The sequence below is a fragment of the Phocoena sinus genome, chromosome 14 (assembly GCF_008692025.1).
Source record: "Phocoena sinus isolate mPhoSin1 chromosome 14, mPhoSin1.pri, whole genome shotgun sequence".
Classification (NCBI taxonomy): Eukaryota; Metazoa; Chordata; class Mammalia; order Artiodactyla; family Phocoenidae; genus Phocoena; species Phocoena sinus.
In genome coordinates, this window is record NC_045776.1 from 9,840,104 (window position 1) to 9,846,103 (window position 6,000).

Below are 6,000 nucleotides of genomic sequence, written 5' to 3' on the forward strand. Positions count from 1 at the left end.
CAGAGGATCGGGCCAACTGGCACTCACCAGCCCGAGAGGCCTGTCTGCTCACCCGCCGGGGCGGGCGGGGCTGGGAGCTGAGGCTCCGGCTTCGGTCGGAGCGCAGGGAGAGGACTGGGGTTGGACGTGTGAACACAACCTGAAGAGGCTAGTGCGCCACGGCTGGCCGGGAGGGAGTCCGGGAAAAAGTCTGGACCTGCCTAAGAGGCAAGAGACTATTTCCTCCCTCTCTGTTTCCTGTTGTGCGAGGAGAGGGGATTAAGATTGCTGCTTAAAGGAGCTCCAGAGATGGGCGCGAGACGCGGCTAAAAGCGCGGACCCCAGAGACGGGCATGAGACGCTAAGGCTGCTGCTGCTGCCACCAAGAAGCCTGTGTGTGAGCACAGGTCACTATCCACAAATCCGTTCCAGGGAGTCTGTGCAGCCCACCACTGCCAGGGTTCCGGGATCCAGGGACAACTCCCCCGGGAGAATGCACGGCGCGCCTCACGCTGGTGTAACATCACGCCGGCCTCTGCCGCCTCAGGTTCGCCCCGCCTTCGTGCCCCTCCCTCCCCCACCTGCCTGAGTGAGCCAGAGCCCCCAGATCAGTGGCTCCTTTAATCACGTCCTGTCTGAGTGAAGAACAGATGCCCTCTGGCGACCTACATGCAGAGGCGAGACCAGATCCAAAGCTGAGCCCCTGGGAGCTGTGAGAACAAAGAAGAAAAAGGGAAATCTCTCCCAGCTGCCTCAAAAGCAGTGGATTAAAGCTCCACAATCAACGTGATGTACCCTGCATCTGTGGAATACATGAAGAGACAACGAACCATTCCAAATTAAGGAGGTGGACTCTGAGAGCAAGATTTATGATTTTTTCCTCTTTTTGTGAGTGTGTATGTGTATGCTTCTGTGTTCGATTTTGTCTGTATAGCTTTGCTTCCACCATTTGTCCTAGGGTTCTATCCATCCGTTTTTTTTTTTTCATTTTTTTCTCTTAATAATTATCATTTTAATAACTTTATTATATTTTATTTTACTTTATTTTATTTTATCTTCTTTCTTTTTTCCTTTCCTTCCCTCCTTCCTCCCTCCCTCCCTCCCTCATTTCTTTCTTTCTTTCTACTTCTACTAATTCTTTCTTTCTACTTTTTCTCCCTTTTATGCTGAGCCGTGTGGATGAAAGGCTCTTGGTGCTGCAACCAGGAGTCAGTGCTGTGCCTCTGAGGTGGAAGAGCCAACTTCAGGACACTGGTCCACAAGAGACCTCCCAGATCCACATAATATCAAACAGCAAAAATCTCCCAGAGATCTCCATCTCAACACCAGCCCCAGCTTCACTCAATGACCAGCAAGCTACAGTGCTGGACATCCTATGCCAAACAACTAGCAAAACAGGAACACAACCCCACCCATTAGCAGAGAGGCTGCCTAAAATCATATTAAGTCCACAGACACCCCAAAACACACCACCAGACGTGGACCTGCCCACCAGAAAGACAAGATCCAGCCTCATCCACCAGAATATAGGCACTAGTCCCTCCACAAGGAAGGCTACACAACCCCCTGAACCAACCTTATCCACTGGAGACAGACACCAAAAACAACGGGAACTACGAACCTGCAGCCTGCAAAAAGGAGACCCCAAACACCATAAGATGAGCAGAATGAGAAGACAGAAAAACACACAGCAGATGAAGGAGCAGTATAAACACCCACCAGACCTAACAAATGAAGAGGAAATAGGCAGTCTACCTGAAAAAGAATTCAGAATAATGATAGTAAAGATGATCCAAAATCTTGGAAATAGAATAGACAAAATGCAAGAAACATTTAACAAGGACCTAGAAGAACTAAAGATGAAACGGACAATGATGAACAACACAATAAATGAAATGAAAAAGACTCTAGATGGGATCAATAGCAGAATAACTGAGGCAGAAGAATGGATAAGTGACCTGGAAGATAAAATAGTGGAAATAACTACTGCAGAGAAGAATAAAGAAAAAAGAATGAAAAGAACTGAGGACAGTCTCAGAGACCTCTGGGACAACATTAAATGCACCAACATTCGAATTATAGGGATTCTAGAAGAAGAGAAAAAGAAAGGGACTGAGAAAATATTTGAAGAGATTATAGTTGAAAACATCCCTAATATGGGAAAGGAAATAGTTAATCAAGTCCAGGAAGCACAGAGAGTCCCATACAGGATAAATCCAAGGAGAAACACGCCAAAACACATATTAATCAAACTGTGAAAAATTAAATACAAAGAAAACGTATTAAAAGCAGCAAGGGAAAAACAACAAATAACACACAAGGGAATCCCCATACGGTTAACAGCTGATCTTTCAGCAGAAACTCTGCAAGGCAGAAGGCACTGGCAGGACATATTTAAAGTGATGAAGGAGAAAAACCTGCAACCAAGATTAATCTACCCAGCAAGGATCTCATTCAGATTTGATGGAGAAATTAATACCTTTATAGACAAGCAAAAGCTGAGAGAGTTCAGCACCACCAAACCAGCTTTACAACAACTGCTAAAGGATCTTCTCTAGGAAAGAAACACAAGAGAAGGAAAATACCTACAATAACAAACCCAAAACAATTAAGAAAATGGGAATAGGAACATACATATCGATAATTACCTTAAATGTAAATGGACTAATGCTCCCACCAAAAGACACAGATTGCCTGAATGGATACAAAAACAAGACCCATATATTTGCTGTCTACAAGAGACCCACTTCAGACCTAGAGACACATACAGACTGAAAGTAAGGGGATGGAAAAAGGTATTTCATGCAAATGGAAACCAAAAGAAAGCTGGAGTAACAATTCTCATATCAGACAAAATACACTTTAAAATAAAGACTATTAGAAGAGACAAAGAAGGACACTACATAATGATCAAGGAGTCGCTCCAAGAAGAAGATATAAAAATTGTAAATATTTATGCACCCAGCATAGGAGCACCTCAATACATAAGGCAAATACTAAGAGCCATAAAAGGGGAAATTGACAGTAACACATTCATAGTAGGGGACTTAAACACCCCACTTTCATCAATGGACATATCATCCAAAATGAAAATAAATAAGGAAACACAAGCTTTCAATGATACTTTGAATAAGATGGACTTAATTGATATTTATAGGACATTCCATCAAAAAACAACAGAATACACATTTTTCTCAAGTGCTCATGGAACATTCTCCAGGATAGAGCATATCTTGGGTCACAAATCAAGCCTTGGTAAATTTAAGAAAATTGAAATTGCATCAAGTATCCTTTCCGACCACAACGCTATGAGACTAGATATCAATTACAGGAAAAGATTTGTAAAAAATATAAACACATGGAGGCTAAACAATACATTACTTAAAAACGAAGTGATCACTGAAGAAATCAAAGAGGAAATAAAAAAACACCTAGAAACAAATGACAATGGAGACATGACGACCTAAAATCTATGACATGCCGCAAAAGCAGTTCTATGAGGGAAGTTTATAGCAATACAATCCTACCTTAAGAAACAGGAAACATCTTGAATAAACAGCCTAACCTTGCACCTAAAGCAATTACACAAAGAGGAACAAAAAACCCCCAAAGTTAGCAGAAGGAAAGAAATCATAAAAATCAGATCAGAAATAAATGAAAAATAAATGAAGGAAATGATAGCAAAGATCAATAAAATTAAAAGCTGGTTCTTTGAGAAGATAAACAAAACTGATAAACCATTAGCCAGACTCATCAAGAAAAAAAGAGAGAAGATTCAAATCAATAGAATTAGAAATGAAAAAGGAGAAGTAACAACTGACACTGCAGAATCACAAAAGATCATGAGAGATTACTACAAGCAACTTTATGCCAATAAAATGGACAACCTGGAAGAAATGGACAAATTCTTAGAAATGCACAACCTGCCAAGACTGAATCAGGAAGAAACAGAAAATATGAACAGACCAATCACAAGCACTGAAAATGAAACTGTGATTAAAAATCTTCCAACAAACAAAAGCCCAGTACCAGATGGATTCACAGGTGAATTCTATCAAACATTTAGAGAAGAGCTAACACCTATCCTTCTCAAATTTCCCAAATATAGCAGAGGGAGGAACACTCCCAAACTTATTCTACGAGGCCACCATCACCCTGATACCAAAACCAGACAAGGATGACAGAAAGAAAGAAAACTACAGGCCAATATCACTGACGAAAATAGATGCAAAAATCCTCAACAAAATACTAGCAAACAGAATCCAACAGCACATTAAACGGATCATACACCATGATCAAGTGGGGTTTATTCCAGGAAGGCAAGGATTCTTCAATATACACAAATCAATCAACGTGATAAACCATATTAACAAACTGAAGGAGAAAAACCATATGATCATCTCAATAGATGCAGAGAAAGCTTTTGACAAAATTCAACACCCATTTATGATAATAACCCTGCAGAAAGTAGGCCTAGAGGGAACTTTCCTCAATATAATAAAGGCCATATATGACAAACCCACAGCCAACATCGTCCTCAATGGTGAAAAACTGAAAGCATTTCCACCAAGATCAGGAACAAGACAAGGTTGCCCACTCTCACCACCCTTATTCAACATAGTTTTGGAAGTTTTAACCACAGCAATTAGAGAAGAAAAGGAAATAAGAGGAATCCAAATCAGAAAAGAAGTAAAGCTATCACTGTTTGCAGATGACATGATACTCTACATAGAGAATCCTAAAGATGCTACCAGAAAACTCCTAGAGCTAATCAAGGAATTTGGTAAAGTAGCAGGATATAAAATTAATGCTCAGAAGTTTCTGGCATTCCTATATACTAATGATGAAAAATCTGAAAGTGAAATCAAGAAAACGCTCCCATTTACCACTGCAACAAAAAGAATAAAATATCTAGGCATAAACCTACCTAAGGAGACAAAAGACCTATATGCAGAAAATTATAAGACACTGATGAAAGAAATTAAAGATGATACAAATAGATGGAGAGATATACGATGTTCTTGGATTAGAAGAATCAACATTGTGAAAATGACTCTATTGCCCAAAGCAATCTACAGATTCAATGCAATCCCTATCAACCTATCAATAGTATTTTTCACAGAACCAGAACAAAAAATGTCACAATTTGTATGGAAACACAAAAGACCCCGAATAGCCAAAGCAATCTTGAGAACGAAAAACAGAGCTGGAGGAATCAGGCTCCCTGACTTCAGACTATACTACAAAGCTACAGTAATCAAGACAATATGATACTGGCACAAAAACAGAAAGATAGATCAATGGAACAGGATAGAAAGCCCAGAGATAAACCCACGCACATATGGTCACCTTATCTTTGATAAAGGAGGCAGGAATGTACAGTGGAGAAAGGACAGCCTCTTCAACAAGTGGTGCTGAGAAAACTGGACAGGTACACGTAAAAGTATGGGATTATATCACTCCCTAACTCTGTACACAAAAATAAGCTCAAAATGGATTAAAGACCTAAATGTAAGGCCAGAAACTATCAAACTCTTAGAGGAAAACATAGGCAGAACACTCTATGACATAAATCACAGCAAGATCCTTTTTGACCCACCTCCTAGAGAAATGGAAATAAAAACAAAAATAAACAAATGGGACCTAATGAAACTTCAAAGCTTTTGCACAGCAAAGGAAACCATAAACAAGACGAAAAGACAACCCTCAGAATGGGAGAAAATATTTGCCAACGAGGCAACTAACAAAGGATTAATCTCCAAAATTTACAAGCATCTCATGCAGCTCAATAACAAGAAAACAAAAAACCCAATCCAAAAATGGGCAGAAGAGTTAAATAGACATTTCTCCAAAGAAGATATACAGACTGCCAACAAACACATGAAAGAATGCTCAACATCATTAATCATTAGAGAAATGCAAATGAAAACTACAATGAGATATCACGTCACACCAGTCAGAATGGCCATCATCAAAAAATCTATAAAGAATAAATGCTGGAGCGGGTGTGGAGAAAAGGGA